The sequence below is a fragment of the Nyctibius grandis genome, chromosome W, assembly GCF_013368605.1.
Source record: "Nyctibius grandis isolate bNycGra1 chromosome W, bNycGra1.pri, whole genome shotgun sequence".
Taxonomy (NCBI): Eukaryota; Metazoa; Chordata; class Aves; order Nyctibiiformes; family Nyctibiidae; genus Nyctibius; species Nyctibius grandis.
Genome location: NC_090694.1, coordinates 20,191,386 through 20,211,729, shown reverse-complemented (window position 1 = coordinate 20,211,729; position 20,344 = coordinate 20,191,386). Strand labels below are relative to the sequence as shown.

General features: G+C 44.1%; 1 pseudogene; it reads right to left on the bottom strand.

Annotated features, from left to right (window-relative positions):
- Window positions 1–1,117: 1,117 nt before the first annotated feature.
- Window positions 1,118–14,589, bottom strand: LOC137675724 (ribosome biogenesis protein NSA2 homolog; annotated as a pseudogene).
- Window positions 14,590–20,344: the final 5,755 nt, after the last annotated feature.

The following is a 20,344-nucleotide window of genomic DNA, read 5'->3' as shown; positions in this document are numbered from 1 at the left end:
GTTTCTTAAAGCAACCAAGATTGCCACAAGTAGTTAAATCTATCAGAGTTGTCATCCCATTCTCAAATTGCACATCATAAAACCAATAAAAACTTCATAAACTGAAACTTCTTCTCTTGCCTGGATCCTCAATGCTACACCCCTCAGCCCTTATTCTTTCCATTAATGCACTCATGGAGGCAAAGGGGAGAAAGGAAGGCGGTAACAGGAAAAAAAGAAATAGCTGCCCTTCTAGTTACCTTCCCCACTGCACCTCCATGCTGCTGATACAATCTCAAGCCTGTGCTTCTGTAGGGGTGTCCTTGTTTAGCCTGCACCCAGGGCTAAACAATAAACAGTTTTTCTCTCACCCAATGTCCCTTCCCCAAATGAGGAAGGGAATTGGGAAAAGGAGGGAGACTTGTAGGTTGAAGTTAAACAGATTTAAGGAAATAAAGAAGTCAATATAAATGACAACAAAAAAGAGACAAAACTATACTTGTGGGGTTCCCACGGGACAATGATCACGTACTGAACGAGCTATATCCAGGCATGTCCAGGGGGTGGTAATGGGGTGGTAATGAACTAGCCAATCATAATACAGAACAAGGGCCTTGGCTATGAGACAAACAAGATATGGGGAAGTTGAGGACCTTGGCTATGAGACAAACAAGATATGGGGAAGTTGAAAAATAAGAAAGAATGCTGCAGCTGCAAGATATAGCTTTTTAGCATAAGCCAATCAGAACTAATATAGAGGCGTGTGGACAAAGCATGCTCACCAATCATGTTAGCACAAGTAAGGTATACTAACCAATCATAATAGAGATGACACGTACACGGAGCGTGCACGGAAATAGAATAGTATAAATGTACCCTCAGATACGTAAATAAACGAGATCTGCTTAACGATCATATTGGTCTGTGTGCAGTTACTCCGAGCCCTCTCGCGAACACCGACAATACTTATCTACAGATCACCAGCAAGTTGCTCCAGGAATCACAATTGTTAGAAAAGAAGAAGAAGGAGAACAGGAGAAACATGAAAATTGAATCACACTATTTGGACAGCGTTCAGCTGAGCAAACAGAAATATAAAAAACTGAGTAGTCGTTTCTGGCATGTTTAAGTTCCTCACCAGCTTGTGGGGTAAATGTTCTTGAATGGTTGAAGGTTCCAGAGATCTTGCAAACTTGTTGAAACTGCACTGATTTTGCAGGAGCCCATGTCCAATGCTTAGTATCAAACACAACTTAGACAAGTAGAACTGCATTAACACAGCCATCATTTTCTGGACTGTTTGTTACTTGTGCATATTTCCCTAAAGAGAAAAGGGAATTAAATGTCTACAAAAGCTTCAAGTAGTTTATATAATAAATTAGAATTTTCTGTGTTTGCAAGTTCAATCCACAAGTCACTTTAGAAGTGTAGGAAATTCCTGTTCCAAAACTGAAATGCATTTTGTAATCTAAATGTAATTGCTGCTGAGCTGCAAACTTAGGTTCTCAAAATATTTTATTCAGTCTGTTTTAATAAATACATCATTTAGAGTTATGGGTACATTAAACAAAATCGTAGAATCATAGAATAGTTTAGGTTGGAATGGACCTTTAAAGGTCATCTAGTCCAACCCCCCTGCAATGAACAGGGACACCTTCAACTAGATCAGGTTGCTCAGAGGTCCATCCAACCTGTCCTTGAATGTTGCCAGGGATGGGGCATCTACCTCCTCTCTGGGCAATCTGTTCCAGTGTTTCACCACCCTCATCATAAAAAATTTCTTCCTTATATCTAGTCATAGGTTCTGCTATCGTTCAAGTCAGCCTCACTGTTAACAGTCTGTTTCATCCTATGAAGATACTTCTATACAGAACTTCCACTGAAAACATAGTACAATTGGTTATAGTTCACATCATAGGTCTTTATAGACTTGTAGCACAGCTTAATGCGAGACATAAGCAAGCAAGTTAAGTCGTCTTTTCTGAACTTCACCTAATTTGACATTGAAAGTGTGAACTGAAAGCCCAAGATTAAAACTTAAAACTTGCATTTACAGAGCTGCCTAGGAGTTGCTTCTGCTACAGCCCAAGCCTAACATTTAACAATGGATCAATTATGACAATTTATAGGACGTGGTCTTAACAATACATCAGACAATGAAGACTTAAAACTTTTAAAAGTAGTTCTGCAGTAGAGCTAGTTTAACTACTTACCCCAGATAACTTTGCCCCCTTCTGTCACAAGGCCAAGCTCACTCACATTCACGTTGATGATGGTACCTTTGGTAATTACACCCAGTATTGTATACAAAGGAGAAGAGGAATTCTTTTTTACACCAAGGATAGGTAGGCAAAAAGTAGCTTTAAGTTCAGGATGTGTCACATGCCTTCTTGAAACATAAGCCCTGTTGCATAAGGAGTGTTAGAACGAGTTAATATTTGCTTTAAGCCCTCACGACTAATCTAGTTTAACACTTTTAGCATTGTGTCCTCAGCTTTATATGTTTTAAGAGACTGGGAAGAATGAAACAACCTAGAATACAGAATACTATCTGCCTACTACAGAATGCCAGATGTGTTTAAAAACCCGATTAATGACAAGATAAAGTTTTCTATGTATATTTTCAGGATGCCAGTTTTTAATAGTAGTACAAGAAGAATACTTGCTACCTCAGATGGCTTCTGTTCCATGAAGAAATTAAATGCTTTACCATAAACTCCTAACAGTGCTACTGGTTTTTAAGACTAGAAATTTTTCCTTTATTCTTCTAAAACTGAAAAACCTCTCACATACTGTAAAATATCAAATACTCATCTCTTATAACACTTTCTATCTAGTGACCTGTGCTTTGTAAAGGGGACTTTATCACTAAGTACCATAACCTTTTCTGTGTCAATAAAAAATATCTATCCAAGGCTTCTATGTAAGATGACTGCCAAAATAGTAATGAGGTATGATCCAACAGGCAGCCTGTATAATGATTTATAGAAAAACTACACTATCTTAGTGAATCTAATTTTTCCTCCTGTGCACTGCCAGGCAGCCAGAGTCCACATGCTGTTCCTGCAGCCATGTAAGAAAAGGCCAGGCTGGAGGCATAGCATTTCCCTTGCATACGGTCACCTCTGTGCTTCAAGCTTACTTAACAAGCCACAAGGAGGGAGTTCTGGAGTCCTAGAACAGAGTTGGCTTCTGCAGCTGACAGAATCATAGCAGCCTGAACAAGACAGAAGCCTTCAATTTTAAAAGTTATTCCAAGTGCCTCTGCTAAAGACCTTCCCATGCTAATTTGACAGCTCGTAGCTTTAACTTACTGGCATCATCTGAGTTATGGGAGTAAGAGCTGAGATATTTCAATGCAGATTGTGACTGCAGGGGCATCTCCCCACTCTCAGGCTATTCTAAGTTTAGATTTCTGCAAGGAAACTAAGAGTGTTCTACATCAGTAGTAATCAAGTGCATTATCATAGAAGAAAGTTTCCTTACCACAGGAACTCAAAGCAGTAAGTCAAAAGAATTATTACTTAAACGTTCTTTAAGTCTCAAGAACATTACTATTGGTCAAATAGATCGTTCATATTTAGGAGGCTTCCTAGTAAAGCCATCTCCAATAAAACAAACTTTTGTAACCATTCTCTTCCAGGCCTTCTTTCTCTTTCCTGTACGCATCACTTTTAAAACTGCTGTTTCTCCTTGTGCACAGACCTTTGGCACAGGAAACTCCCATTTCCCCTGGAGGGGGGAAAAATAAGAAAAAGTCAATAGTCTTACATGCAGCACTGCTACGTGAAAAGGGACAACCAAAGCATAAAATAAAATTTCCCTAAAGAGTAGTGGTAGACCATACTTTTTATACAACTCATAGATACTTATTTTAGCTAGCATTTAAAGTTATGAAAGATCAAGATATTGCATATGCTTACTTTGTCCTAGATGGTTCAATTATTCAACGTTTCAGGTTTTGTACAATATCAATATTTAGACTTTGCTTGTAAGTTGTAAGTCACCTGAGCATCAGCAACGCAAAGTGGCCATTGTCACAAGTAATAGTAATTATCTGAATTTTATTACAGTTACTTACAGCTGTTTCTTTTCTGTTTGATCATGTTAGAGAGGACCTTAGCCTGGGACTGGCCCTCTCTGTCCAGCAGGTATGCTGGTACAACTCCTTTAGGTGTTTTTTTTATCATTCTTTTCCTTTGTATTTCTCTTTTCATGCATTTTAATGCTGCAAGGAAAGAAAAACAGTATTTTTTTTAAAACCCACTCTGTATTAAGAGTAGGAAAAGAGCACATTTTTAGATATGATATCCTTTTAACTTAGCTTGTGCCTGCTCAAAATTTTATTTTAAAAGAGATATTTGTAAACAGGTACATATTTATACTTAAGGAATAATCCTAAATAATTTTCAAGGTAAACAAGTAATTTCATTTAATATAACAATTGACAGACTACACAGTGCATAAAAGCTTGTCAATTCATTTCAAGATAGAGACATTCATCTTACTAAGGAATTTCTGAATGGCTTAAAACAAGCAGCCTAACTCTCAAAGCCAAGCACTTTGACAAATAGTAGCCTTCCTCTCTGAAAAAAAATAACATACTACTACTCTTCTGAGATTTGAGGGCAACACTTACAAATCTGAAGAACGTGTTTATATGTGTGTAAAAAGGGGCATGTTTCATTAATTTTGGGGGCGGGGGGGGGAAAGACCAACAAACTAGTTAACAAACCCAATACCTTTACAAGTAGCAAAGAAAAACAACTGTCTACTCTTGGAAAACAACAAAAACAACAGGGTGGATAGACATTAAGTTCATTAGCAATAAATGAGTGTTGTTAATAACTTTAATTTCAAGTTTTAAACAACAGAGAAAATTCTCAGAAAAATGCTTTTGTTTATCTGTGCTTGATATTGTAATTTATCCCAGAAAACAAGCCTCACGTCCTGCTCAAACACTGTGTATGTTACTGTACGGTGGAAAGAGACCTGGGGGTGCTGATCGACAGCCGGCTAAACATGAGCCAGCAGTGTGCCCAGGTGGCCAAGAAGGCCAATGGCATCCTGGCCTCTATTAGGAATAGTGTAGCCAGCCGGTCTAGGGAAGTGATTGCCCCTCTGTACTCGGCACTGGTGAGGCCGCACCTTGACTACTGTGTCCACTTCTGGGCCCCACACTTCAAGAAAGATGTTGAGGTGTTGGAGCGAGTCCAGAGGAGGGCGACCAAGCTGGTGAAGGGTCTGGAGGTTATGACCTATGAGGAACAGCTGAGGGAGCTGGGGTTGTTTAGCCTGAAGAAGAGGAGGCTCAGAGGTGACCTTATTGCAGTCTACAACTACCTGAAGGGAGGTTGTAGTGAAGTGGGAGTCGGCCTCTTCTCCCAGGCAACTAGCGATAGGACAAGAGGATATAGCCTGAAGCTTCGCCAGGGGAGGTTCAGGTTGGACATTAGGAAGAATTTCTTTTCAGAAAGGGTCATTAGACATTGGAATGGGCTGCCCAGGGAGGTGGTGGAGTCACCATCTCTGGATGTGTTTAAGAAAAGACTGGACATGGCACTTAGTGCCATGGTCTAGTTGACATGGTGGTGTCAGGGCAACGGTTGGACTCGATGATCCCAGAGGTCTCTTCCAACCTAGTTGATTCTGTGATTCTGTACGCCGGGACACGCCACGGGAGCCCGAGCAGGCCGCGGCGTGACGGCGGCACCCTTAGTGCAGGACAACAGGGCCAGCTCAGCTGCCTTCACCCCTCCCCCATCGCAGCCTCACAGTGCCTCCCCACACTCTACCGACCCATCAGCCTCCTCCACAGCAAAAAGGGCGGGCCAGACGAGAAACAGCCCCGACTGAAAACACTCCCTCGTGGCACTTTGGTTCCTCCTGGCGGAGAAGCAGCGGTCCACATACCCTGAGAGCTTCGCGCCTGACTTGGCGGGGCCAGGAAAAGGGAAAAACGGAAGGGGAGGGGCCAGGACGGTGCTTTTTTCCTCCTAGGTCTGTCAGGTCAGGGTGGGAGGATGGAACTCGGGGTGGTTAGGGGGTGGGGAAAGGAAGAAGGAGCCTGCCTTCCGGTGGCGTGTAGTACTGCGACTGTCTTAGCTGGGCCCAGGCCTGCGCTTATCACAGTCCATGGGCGCCGTTCTGCACTGTAAGCTGAGGTTTGGCCTTTTTAAAGTTCTTCATCTAGAGGCAGAAGATAACGCAGGGCCCACCTGAGTAAAGCGCAAGTGGTTCATAACACGTTAGGCAGGGGAATGTCAGTTTGCGAGGTGCCGGTTGTGTAACCGGGGAACGGCCGCCTGGGCTGCTCGTGGAGCTCGACTCGGTGGACTTATAATTGATAGTACGAAAGCACTACTTCTTTTCCTGCTTTCCTGTTTAGCAAACTATAGCAGTGACTGTAGAAAACGGATATTTGGTTTATAAGATGAGGAGATGGAAGTGAGCCGTATGCAAGTTTCCTTTATCGTGAAACTCTACCACAAAGCATAAAATCGCTAGAGCTGTATATTGATGACTCCTTAAAAACGCAGCAATCAGCTAGTGTCACGGTTTAAAGCTGGGCTGGCTATTAACCAGGTGGCAGATGCTCTCTGTTAACCCTCTCCCCCCCCACCCAAAGGGAAAGGGAAAAGGGAGAGAGACTTACGGGTTGGAAAGTTAAAACAGTTTTAATAAACTATAATAATGAAAAAGAGTATAATAACAATAATAATAAAAATAATCAAATATATACAAATATATACAAATATATACAAAGCCAAGACTGAGAGCTTGGAAATCCTCCTCAGGCAGAGTTGCTCCCCCCAGCACAGGCAGAGGGGAACATGCAATAGCTCCCCCTGCCATCACACCTGCAGGCTTTTAACTGGAGAATTGGCAAAGCTGGTACCAATCAGTGGAAGACAGGAGGGCCCCTCCCTCCTGGGCCCCACCTCCAGGAGGCAGTGGGTTAGTGGTAAATAGGAAAGTGAGAATGACATGTATGGGATGGAATACCTTGTTGGTCAATCTTGGGTCACCTGCCCTGTCTGCTCCTCCCTGCAGGTGCAAGCCCCCTTTGGCTCTTCACTCCTAAGCAGTGAGGAATTTAGCAGTGACCTTGGTTTCTCTAAGACTAATTGGCCTGGTTTGGGCCAAACCAGGACATTCCACCCCTTATTCCATACCATTCATGTCATACTCAGATCACCACTACCTTTTCATTTTCAAATATATATACACATATCACTAGTTTATGATTCATCTCTATACAAAAAGTTCATTAAGTTCATTTGGTTCAGGATTGTGGGTTTCCATCTGGCCAGCAGTCTCTCAGCAGTCTCTCTGGCTAGCAGTCTCTCTTTTGTCATGGTTCGTGCCCACGGGTTGCAGGTTAAAGATGTCAGACTCGAGGAGGTTACTGGACGCCACTTGATGAAGCTAGCTCCGGTCTCATCACCACTGTCTTAACCTGAAAGACACTTATGCAGCAACAACATACAGTTCAGAATTAAGTAGTCTCACCCAGAATCAGATCACCTTCAGGGACACATCGGACTTGACCATCCTGCAGCATCACCCACCAAGTACATCCAGGTCCCTGAGCAAAAGCAATCCCACGAATGGGTTTGCCTTTGCCCGTTGCAGGAAGAATCCAGACAGTTTTTCCCAATAGATTCCTTTCATGCACCACAGGGACTTTATCCCCTTCTACTGTATGTAGAAGGTCTGACTGAGCAGGGCCAGCTCGATTGATAGATCCCCTGGTGTTAACTAACCAGGTAGCTTGTGCCAGATGTTTATCCCAGTTTTTAAAGATTCCACCCCCCATTGCTTTCAGGGTAGTTTTTAACAGCCCATTATACCATTCAATTTTCCCAGATGCTGGTGCATGATAGGGGATGTGATATACCCATTCAATGCCATGCTCTTTGGCCCAGTTGTCTATGAGACTGTTTTTGAAATGAGTCCCATTGTCCAACTCAATTCTCTCTGGCGTGCCGTGTCGCCACAAGATTTGCTTTTCAAGGCCCAGAATAGTGTTCCGGGCAGTGGCATGGGGCACAGAGTATGTTTCCAGCCATCTGGTGGTCACCTCCACCATGGTAAGCACATAGCGTTTACCCTGGCAGGTTTGAGGGAGTGTGATATAGTCAATTTGCCAGGCCTCCCCATATTTATATTTCAACCACCGCCCCCCATACCACAAAGGTTTTAACCATTTGGCTTGCTTAATTGCGGCGCATGTTTCACATTCATGGATAACCTGTGCAATAGAGTCCATGGTTAAGTCCACCCCTCAGTCACGAGCCCATCTGTATGTTGCATCTCTCCCTTGATGACCTGAAGTGTCATGAGCCCACCGAGCTAAAAAATAGTTCACCTTTATGTTCCCAGTCCAAATCTATTTGGAACACTTTAGCAGCTTGATCCGCTTGTTGGTTGTTTCGATGTTCCTCAGTTGCCCGACTTTTAGGTACGTGAGCATCTACATGACGTACCTTCACGACTAGTTTCTCTAGCCGAGCAGCAATATCTTGCCACAGTTCAGCAGCCCAAATAGGTTTACCTTTACGCTGCCAGTTGCTTCGCTTCCACTGCTTTAACCACCCCCACAAGGCATTTGCCACCATCCATGAGTCAGTATAAAGATACAGCCTTGGCCACTTTTCTCGTTTAGCAATGTCTAGAGCCAGCTGGATGGCTTTTACCTCTGCAAATTGACTTGATTTACCTTGTCCTTCTGTGGCTTCTGTGATTCATCGTATAGGACTCCATACAGCAGCTTTCCACTTCCGATGCTTTCCTACAAGACGGCAGGATCCTTCGGTGAACAGGGCATACTGCTTCTCATCCTCTGGTAGTTCATTATATGGTGGGGCTTCTTCAGCACGTGTCACCTCCTTTTCTGGTGGCATTCCAAAGTCTTTGCCTTCTGGCCAGCCCATGATCACTTCTAAGATTCCTGGGCGATTAGGGTTTCCTATTCGAGCCCTCTGTGTAATTAATGCAATCCATTTACTCCATGTAGCATCAGTTGCATGATGGGTAGTGGGAACCTTACCCTTGAACATCCAGCCTAGTACCGGTAATCGAGGTGCCAGGAGAAGTTGTGCTTCAGTACCAATTACCTCTGAAGCAGCTCTAACTCCTTCATATGCTGCCAGTATCTCTTTTTCAGTTGGGGTGTAATTGGCCTCAGAGCCCTTGTATCCTCGACTCCAAAATCCTAGGGGTCGACCTCGAGTCTCCCCTGGCACTTTCTGCCAGAGGCTCCAGGTAGGACCATTGTCCCCAGCTGCGGTGTAGAGCACATTTTTAACATCTTGTCCCATACGGACTGGTCCAAGGGCTACTGCATGCACAATCTCTTGTTTAATCTGTTCAAAAGCCTGTCGTTGTTCAGGGCCCCACTGAAAATCATTCTTCTTTCTGGTCACTTGATAAAGAGGGCGTACAATCTGGCTGTAATCTGGAATATGCATTCTCCAGAAACCCACAACGCCTAAGAAGGCTTGTGTTTCCTTTTTGTTAGTTGGTGCGGACATAGCTGTTATTTTGTTGATCACCTCTATCGGGATCTGGCGACGCCCATCTTGCCATTTAATCCCTAAAAACTGGATCTCCCGGGCAGGTCCCTTGACCTTGCCTCTTTTTATGGCAAAACCAGCTTTCAGAAGAATTTGGATTATTTTCTCCCCTTTGTCAAAAACTTCTGCTGCTGTATCACCCCACACAATGATGTCATCAATGTATTGCAAATGTTCTGGAGCTCCACCCTTTTCTAGTGCAGTCTGGATCAGTCCGTGGCAAATAGTAGGACTGTGTTTCCACCCCTGGGGCAGTCGATTCCAGGTGTACTGGATACCTCTCCAGGTAAAAGCAAACTGTGGCCTGCACTTTGGTGCCAAAGGAATAGAGAAAAATGCATTAGCTATGTCTATGGTGGCATACCACTTGGCTGCCTTTGACTCCAGTTCGTATTGAAGTTCTAGCATGTCTGGCACAGCAGCACTCAGCGGTGGCGTAACTTCATTTAGGCCACGATAGTCCACAGTTAATCTCCATTCTCCATCAGACTTTCGCACTGGCCATATAGGACTATTAAAGGGTGAGCGAGTCTTGCTAATCACTCCTTGATTTTCTAATTGTCTAATCAGTTTATGAATGGGGATCAGGGAGTCTCGATTGGTGCGATATTGTCATTGGTGCACTGTGGTAGTAGCAATTGGCACCTGTTGTTCTTCAACCTTCAGCAACTCCACAACAGAAACACATTCAGGACAACCAAAAATAAAAACATGCCACCTAGACAGCACCATCCTAATTTCGCAAAATCTAGTGGAATCAGCTTGGCAGAAAAGGAGAAGGTACTATTTCCCCAAGTAAAATTGGAAGTGTAATCATTAACAGAATCTGCTAAAGGACACCTGGAGCGTGCAGATGAAGTTGCTGCTACTGATTCGCAATTAAAGCTGCCCATCATTGTGTCATAGAGATGAGAGATCAGAATATTAACTGCCCAGTTTATCACAGCATAAATCAGTATCAAACCCCATACCAAAACAATACATTTCAACCAGCGCCCACTGCTAAACTGCATGTAAACATTCATAAGAAGCAAGCAATAACACAGTGCCCATGGCAGGTAAGGCATCATTGCAATACTCAACTGTGAAAGAAACTCCATAAAAAGACGAGATAACACAGCATTCAAAAATGACATCACCATCTTCACTATCTGTTTTAACTTTCCAACCCCTTGTAAATCTCAAAGGAAGAAATCTGATATTCTCTCAGCTGAGCTCTCCAGGTCTCCTCCCACCAGAGCCAGGATTCAACTTATCAGAGCAACCTGTTGGAGCTTCTCTCGAGCCCCAGGTTGGGTGCCAATGAATCTGTCACGGTTTAAAGCTGGGCTGGCTATTAACCAGGTGGCAGATGCTCTCTGTTAACCCTCTCCCCCCCACACCCTAAGGGAAAGGGAAAAGGGAGAGAGACTTCCGGGTTGGAAAGTTAAAACAGTTTTAATAAACTATAATAATGAAAAAGAGTATAATAACAATAATAATAAAAATAATCAAATATATACAAATATATACAAAGCCAAGATTGAGAGCTTGAAAATCCTCCTTAGGCAGAGTTGCTCCCCCCAGCACAGGCAGAGGGGAACATGCAATAGCTCCCCCTGCCATCACACCTGCAGGCTTTTAACTGGAGAATTGGTAAAGCTGGTACCAATCAGTGGGAGACAGGAGGGCCCCTCCCTCCTGGGCCCCACCTCCAGGAGGCAGTGGGTTAGTGATAAATAGGAAAGTGAGAATGACATGTATGGGATGGAATACCTCTTTGGTCAATTTTGGGTCACCTGCCCTGTCTGCTCCTCCCTGCAGCTGCGACCCCCCCTTTGGCTCTTCACTCCTAAGCAGTGAGGAATTTAGCAGTGACCTTGGTTTCTTTAAGACTAATTGGCCTGGTTTGGGCCAAACCAGGACAGCTAGGAATATTTTTGGAGCTTCTGCACTTGGGCATTGTGTCACAATGGTTTTGGTGATGCTTAAAAGGTCATAGTATTTAATATTTTCTTTTATTTCTGTTCTAGAAACCTACTTTTCTCTGATCCACCTCCTTTAAGATCAGAAGAGCTATTTATGCTTCACTGATTGGTTATCAGGACTCTAGAGCTTATTTGAGCATGAGTGTAAGCTTTGATGTTAATTTTTCTGCTTTACTGGTTGTAAATTTCTTTTGAGAAATATATTTAGTGCTTTGTGGGCATACAGTTATGCTGCATTTTTAAGACTTAATAACATTATTTTTACAGATCTGATACTGATTTAACCTGCAAAGCAGTAACCTGAAAAACAGTAACCTGATCTTACTTGAAAAACAGTTAAGTTTCATGTTTGATTTATGTGGAAGTAGTATAGTTACCTGCTTTCTATCATAAATATTTTGTACAATGTTTACTTATCTTGGCAGCTTTAGAGACAGGAGCCAGAATGTTGAGAATTACGAGGAAATCTTCAGTGAACGCATTGAAGTTAACAAGTTTGTGCAATGAGGTGAACTTTTTCCCAAATTTTGGTACTTTATCTGTGAGCAAAAGAAATACTTGGGTTACTCTGAGTAAACGTTTTTTTTTTTTGTCTTTAGTTTAAAAATTGGTATCCAAATGGAATGCATAATTTCATGTTGGAATTGGGATTTACATAAGTCAGAACGTGGAATTTGGGTTTGTAATTTTTCTGTAAACTTTTTTAGTTATCTGTGATTTTGATTGCCTAACATTTTTCATTGTAAATTTATATTATTTACACAAATATTTAATCTATTTAAAATACTGTGGTTACTAACAACTTGTTTTGATGCTATCATAGATTTTTACTGGACTTCCCAAATAATATTGGGATTGGATTTGTTTTAAACCTCGGTGCTACTATTGTCATGCTTCTGCTTCCAAATAGCTGGTATTTTGAGGTTTTATAAATATCTAACAACAGTATCAGTTCCTGCAGATATTTTTTGAGTTTATTTTTCTGTAACTGGCAAAAACATACCTACAAAGTAATTATTTATAATGATGATAACTTTTCTATATGATTTCTTTTTCCTTTTAAGCATGTGTATTTCAGGAAGACAAAAATGAGTCATAAGTGTGACACAGCAAAACTGCAGTCTAAGAAACTACAGTTTTCTACCAGGTATAAGTTTAAATTATTTTCTTAATAGTAGGGATTACTCTAAAAATAAGTAAGAATACTTTTTGATTTGTTTATATTGTATTCTTTTGGTTATTATTTATAGTATTTGGTGTATGAAGTGCAAACAGAGCAGTTAAAAGGTTCAAGGACTGAAGTGTGTTTTGTATTGCTGTTGTTTTCTCAGATGTATGGTATAAAGCCTTTAGGAAATAAGAAAAAGAAAAGATATAGATGTATAAGAAGTCAGGTCAGCTGTGAAGCGTGCTGGAACCCCTGTCCAGTTGCCTGAAGTATTAATTGGTTATCAAGTGATGATAGCTAGCATGTTGGACAGGGGAAAAAGACAGGAATCTGATTAAATCATAGAATGGTTTGGGTTGGAAGGGACCTTAAAGATCATCTAGTTCCAACCCCCCTGCCACGGGCAAGGACACCTTCCACTAGACCAGGTTGCTCAAAGCCCCATCCAACCTGGTGTCAGAACCTGGGTTCGAGTCTGGGCCCTGGGAAGGTTCATTGCGATCCCAAGAGGCGAGATTAAGGCACAAATGAGGCCAAATGCTGCCAAACAAGCTGCTTTATTGAACGAAGGCGGAGGAAACTGAGCGTTAGGAAAGGCAAGAAATAAAGGGGGAAAAGTAAGAGAGCGTTCTGAGAGAGAGAGAGGTGTGCAGGGATAGTCACCACCGTGGGTAAAGGCAACAGCACACACGGATGAGATAGATAGAAGCAGTGGAAAAGGCGAGCCCACACAGATGAGGTAGCAGCAGTGGGCGAGCCCACACAGATGAGGTAGCAGCAGTGGGAAAAGCAGGGGCCTCAGGCCTGTCTGCACAGTTCTTTTTATGGGGAGCGAGGGTGGGCGTGCGTACCTGTCCCGTCCAATGGGCATGTGCCCACGCTTTCTCCATCCAATGGATGTGTCCATGCGTCCCGGGCGTGAGTGTTGACAGCAGGTGATGGGGACAGGTGCTCGCTCCAGTGTAAACAAGTTTGAGTGACAGGGACAAGTTGCTGTCTAGACATGTCTAGACAAGTTCTCCTACACACAAGTGTCCAGGTACACCTGCATAGGCAAACTGAGACATCTATTTGCCAATTTGGTCCCTCACACCTCACCTTGAACACTGCCAGGGAGGGGGCATCCACAACTTCTCTGGGCAACCTGTTCCAGTGTCTCACCACCCTCACAGGAAAGAATTTCTTCCTAATATATCTAAACTAAATCTACCCTCTTTCAGTTTAAAACTGTTCCCCCTCGTCCTGTCACTACACACGCTTGTAAAAAGTCCCTCTCCCGCTTTCCTGTAGGCCCCCTTCAGGTACTGGAAGGCTGCTAGAAGGTCTCCCCGGAGTCTTCTCTTCTCCAGGCTGAACAGCCCCAACTCTCTCAGCCTGTCTTCATAGGAGAGGTGCTCCAGCCCTCTGATCATCTTCGTGGCCCTCCTCTGGACTCACTCCAGCAGCTCCATGTCCTTCTTATGTTGGGGGCCCCAGAGCTGAACTCAGTACTCCAGGTGGGGTCTCATGAGAGCAGAGTAGAGGGGCAGAATCACCTTCCTTGACCTGCTGGCCACGCTTCTTTGATGTAGCCCAGGATACGGTTGGCCTTCTGGGCTGCAAGTGCACATTGCTGGCTCATGTTGAGCTTCTCATCAACCATTACCCCCAAGTCCTTCTCAGGGCTGCTCTCAATCCATTCTCTGCCCAGCCTGTATTTGTGCTTGGGATTGCCCTGACCCACATGCAGGACCTTGCACTTGGCCTCGTTGAACTTCATCCGGTTCGCACAGGCCCAGCTCTCAAGCCTGTCAAGGTCCCTCTGGATGGCATCCCTTCCCTCCAGCATATCGACAGCACCACACAGTTTGGTGTTGTCAGCAAATTTGCTGAGGGCGCACTCAATCCCACTGTCCATGTTGCCGACAAAGATGTTAAACAGCACCGGTCCCAATGCTGATCCCTGAGGAACGCCACTCGTCACTGGTCTCCACTTGGACATCGAGCTGTTGACCGTAACTCTTTGAGTGCTACCATCCAGCCAATTCCTTATCCACCAAGTGGTCCATCTGTCAAGTCCATGTCTCTCCAATTTAGAGACAAGGATGTCATGCAGGACAGTGTCAAATGCTTTGCACAAGTCCAGGTAGATGACATCAGTCGCTCTTCCCCTATCCACCAGTGCTGTAACCCCGTCGTAGAAGGCCACCATATTTGTCAGGTACAAGTTGCCCTTAGTGAAGCCATGTTGGCTGTCACCAATCACCTCCTTGATTTCCACGTGCCTCAGTATAGTTTCCAGGAGGATCTGCTCCATGATCTTGCCGGGCACAGAGGAGAGACTGACTGGCCTTTAGTTCCCCGGGTTTTCCTTTTATCCCTTCTTCAAAATGGGGGTTATGTTTCTCCTTTTCCAGTCAGTGGGAACTGCACCATGCTGCCATGACTTCTCAAAAATGATGGATAGTGGCTTAGCAACTTCATCTGCCAGTTCCCTCAGGACCCGTGGATGCACCTCATCAGGTCCCATGGACTTGTGCCCCTTCAGGTTCCTTAGATGGTCTCAAACCTGATCTTCTCCTACAGTGGGTGGTTCTTCATCCTCCCAGTCCCTGCCTTTGCTTTCTGTGACTTGGGCGGTGTGGCTTGAGCACTTACCGGTGAAGAGTGAGGCAAAAAAGTCATTGAGTACCTCAGCCTTCTCCATATCCCGAGTAACCAGGTCTCCCGTTTCCTTCTGGAGAGGGCCCACATTTTCCCTAGTCTTCCTTTTATCACTGACATACCTGTAGAAGCTTTTCTTGTTGCCCTTGACCTCCCTGGCCAGATTTAATTCTATCAGGGTGTCCTGGTTTGGCCTAAACCAGGCCGATTTTCCTTTCAGTGATTTTTACTTTCAGCTAAGTCTCCTCTAAGTAACTGTACTTTCTGAAACTAACTACATGTTTTGCAGACAGTGTCTGCTTCCAGGACTAATAACGCTCGAAGTTTGTAGTTATCGCTGAGGCACCGGTAGGGATGTTATGCAGAAAGGCTCTTGCTGTACTTAGTCTTAGAGAAACCAAGGTCACTGCTGAATTCCTCACTGCTTATGAGTGAAGAGCCGAAGGGGGGTCGCAGCTGCAGGGGGGAGCAGACAGGGCAGGTGACCCAAAATTGACCAACGAGGGTATTCCATCCCATACACGTCATTCTCGGTATAAAGCGGGGGGATCACAAGGGTCTCGGTCTCTCTTTTCTGCTATGGCCGGTGTCCAAGGAGGACTCCGACTGTTTTCCTGCTGCCCCCGATCCCGATCTGTGCATCCCTGAATCCAGCTCTCGACCGTCGCTAAACCCAGCCTGGACCTTCCCGGAGCCTGCCCTGCAGTGCCGGTGGTGACGTTGCCGACATCGGGGGAGCTCGATCTTGGTTTTGTATATATATTTGTATATATTTGATTATTCCAATATTATTATTATACTCTTTTTCATTATTATAGGTTTATTAAAACTGTTTTAACTTTCCAACCCGTAAGTCTCTCTCCCTTTTCCCTTTCCCTTTCCCTTTGGGTGCGGGGGGAGGGTTAACAGAGAGCGTCTACCGCAGGTTTAATAGCCAACCCAGCTTTAAACCGTGACACAGGGCTTTAGCTTTCCAAACATGCTCCCTGGCTGCTCGGACAATTTCTCTGTATTCCTCCCAGGCTACCTGCCCTTGCTTCCACCCTCTGTAGGCTTCCTTTTTGTGGCTGAGTTTATCCGGACCTCCTTGTTCATCCATGCAGGCATCCTGGAGTTTTTGCCTGATTTTCTCTTTGTTGGGATGCATTGCTCCTGAGCCTGGAGGAGGTGGTCCTTGATTATTAACCAGCTTTCTTGGGCCCCTCTTCCCTGCAGGGCTTTATCCCAAGGGACTTTCCCAAGCAGGTCCCTGAAGAGGCCAAAGTCTGCTCTCCTGAAGTCCAGGGTGGTGAGTTTGCTGCGTGCCCTCCTTGCTGCCCTATGGATCTTGCACTCCACCATTTCATGGTCACTGCAGCGAAGGCTGCCCTTGGGCTTCACATTCCCCACCAGTCCCTCTTTGTTGGTGAGAACAAGGTCCAGTATGGCACCTCTCTTCGTTGGCTCCTCTATCACTTGGAGAAGGAAGTTATCATCCACGCATTCCAGGAACCTCCTGGATTTCTTGTGCCCAGCTGTGTTGTCCCTCCAACAGATATCGGGATGGTTGAAGTCCCCCATGAGGACCAGGGCTTGTGAATGTGAGGCTACTGCTATCTGTCTGTAGAGGGCCTCATATGCTCGGTCTTCCTGGTCAGATGCCCTGTAGCAGACCCCCCACTATAACATCTCCTGTCCCGCCCTCCCTTTTTAATCCTGACCCATAATCTCTTAGTTGGCTCCTCCTTCATCCCCAGGCAGAGCTCCATGCACTCCAGCTGGTAATTGACATAGAGGGCAACACCCCCTCCTCATCTCCCCTGCCTGTCCTTCCTAAGGAGCCTGTATCCTTCCATTCCAACACTCCAGTCATAGGAGCCATCTCACCACGTCTCCGTGATGCCAATAACATCATAGCCCTGTAGACACGCACACGTCTCTAGCTCCTGTTGTTTATTCCCCATGCTATGTGCATTTGCATAGAGGCATTTAAGTTGGGCCCCCAATGAAGCTTTTTTGAAGAAAGAAGTTTTAAGTTATCATTAGTGTATTTTCAGACTCAGGATAAAAGAGAATAAGAAGAATAAGATAGTGGAAAAAAAATTTCAATTAAAAGGAATTTTTTCTTGGTTTTTAGTAGCTGCACTGAGATTAAATGGAAATCGATTGACATAAGGTAGTGGTGGGAGTGAGGGCTGCTTTTTCCACTATGTTTTCGATCAAGATGGAGCTAGGAAGAAAATATTGGTAACTGGTGGGTAGCCAACTTCTTTTTAAAAAAAAACATTAATTGGATTCAGCACTATGTATGTTAGCAGAAGTCTTTAACCTGCAGTCATGTACCTGAGAAGATGACTTACTCTTAGTTGCTAATGTCAACAGTCTCTCTTACTATGTATTACTGTTTCTATGTAGTTGTCTATGCAATGTCCCTGCTGCCTACTGTATTTATCCCCAGTTTTGCTGTGCTGAATACCTCAGTTTGTCATGTGGAGGCAGAGGTTCATTCCATAAACAAGAAAGTATCGGGACTTAGACAAGCAAGAAATCTCAAGCATACTAAAGTGTTATTTTGTGGGTTATTTTAGAAACTGGAGGGAAAGAGGCAGTGTTAGTTGGAGTTTTTATTGAGTGGGGGGTGTTGGTGAATTTCCAGCCTGCTGCTTATTGAGATGTTAACCTATAAGATGCCTTTTTAATGCCTCTCTGATGAAAGAGATGATCTGTAGATGGTGAAGGAGTGTTAGTTTAAATATTCTTGAATTCTGTTTGGCCTATCAAAGATAAACTAAAGTACTAGGAAAGTGAGTTCCTGAAACAACTTAAATGGCTTAACTGAATTATAGATTAACTTCATAAAAATTAAGCTTGGCAGCTTATTTTCCAACTAAATTGGATGAGAGAGAGGAAATATCTTTCAAGAAAATAAGAATTTAAAACTCCTCAGTCCCATGTTTTCTTAACCTAGGTCAGTTTACATTTTCTCCCCAAGAATTATGCTGTCTAGCTTCGGTACTTGAAGGAGAAATTAATTTTGAAATTTATTATTTAATAGCCATTTCAGGTGAATGTCAACATCACAGTTGTCTTGAACTGTGGCATGTTTTGTTATTGCTTCTACAGGGTAAGATTTTACTGTGCTGATGATACTTTTCTGTGTTGGCTTTTTCCTATTGTTTCTAAATTACAGCTGTTTCTCTTTTTTTGAGAGAGAGAGATATTTGTTGAAAATGGAGTACATATCTTTAGAATTTTGAGGTGGTAGGGATTACGGATTGTCATGAGTTGTGGCTCTGAATCTTTTTTTGGATAAACTTTTTAGGAGTTTTCTTAAATATATTTAATTTTGTTTAAATCTATCATTTCTACATTGGGATCAGTCTGACAAATTGTTGTTTTGTTTGTCTCCAGGAGATATTAAGTCTCTACGTCCTGTCATTAATCCTCGTATATCCAGGTACACCATGCTAGCTTACTTTTCAGATATAACTGTCAGTCAGAGCAATTGATGAGATAAAAAGTAATGGGTTGTTCCTATGCCCGTCACGTGCATAGTTTATAGAATCATAGAATTGGTTTGCTTGGAAAAGACATTTAAGATCATTGAGTCCAACTGTTAACCTAACACTGCCAAGTCTACCACTAAACCATATCCCTAAGTGCCATGTCTACATGTCTTTTAAACACCTGCAGGGATGGTGAATCCACCACTTCCCTGGGAAGCCTGTTCCAATGCTTGATAACCCTTTCGGTGAAGAAATTTTTCCTAATATCCAATCTAAACCTCCCCTGGCGCAACTTGAGGCCATTTCCTCTTGTCCTATCATTTGTTATTTGGGAGAAGAGACCAACACCTACCTCGCTACAACCTCCTTTCAGGTAGTTGTAGACAGCAATAAGGTCTCCCCTGAGCCTCCTTTTCTCCAGACTAAACAACCCCAGTTCCCTCAGCTGCTCCTCATAAGACTTGTTCTCCAGACCCTTCACCAGCTTGGTTGATCTTCTTTGGGCACGCTCCAGCACCTCAATATCTTTCTTGTAGTGAGGGGCTCAAAAGTGAACACAGTATTCGAGGTGCGGCCTCACCAGTGCCGAGTACAGGGGGACGATCACTTCCCTAGCTCTGCTGGCCACACTATTTCTGATACAAGCCAGGATGCTGTTGGCCTTCTTGGCCACCTGGGCACACTGCTGGCTCATATTCAGCCAGCCATCGATCAACACCCCCAGGTCCTTTTCCACCAGGCAGCTTTCTAGCCACTCTTCCTCAAGCCTGCAGTGGTGCATGGGGTTGTTGTACCCCAAGTGCAGGACCTGACACTTAGCCTTGTTGAATCTCATACAGTTGGCCTCAGGCCATCAATCCAGCCTGTCCAGATCCCTCTGCAGAGCCTTCCTACCCTCAAGCAGATCAACATTCCCGCCCAAATTAGTGTCATCTGCAATCTTACTGAGGGTGCACTCAATCCCCTCGTCCAGATCATTGATAAAGATGTTAAAGAGAACTGGCCCCAATACTGAGCCCTGGGGAACACCACTTGTGACCAGCCACCAACTGGATTTAACTCCATTCACCACAACTCTTTGGGCCCAGCCATCCAGCCAGTTTTTTACCCACTGAAGCGTACGCCCCTCCAAGCCATGAGCAGCCAGTTTCTCCAGGAGAATGCTGTGGGAGACTGTGTCAAAGGCTTTACTAAAGCCCAGGTAGACAATATCCACAGCCTTTCCCTCATCCAGTAAGCGGGTCATCTTGTCATAGAAGGAGATGAGGTTAGTCAAGCAGGACCTGCCTTTCATAAACCCATGCTGACTGGGCCTGATCGCCTGGTTGTCCTGTATGTGCCCCATGATAGCCCTCAAGATGATCTGCTCCATAATCTTCCCTGGCACCGAGGTCAGACTGACAGGCCTGTAGTTCCCCGGATCCTCCTTCCAGCCCTTCTTGTAGATGGGCGTCACATTCACTAATTTCCAGTCCCCTGGAACCTCCCCGGTTAGCCAGGACTGCTGATAAATGATGGAAAGTG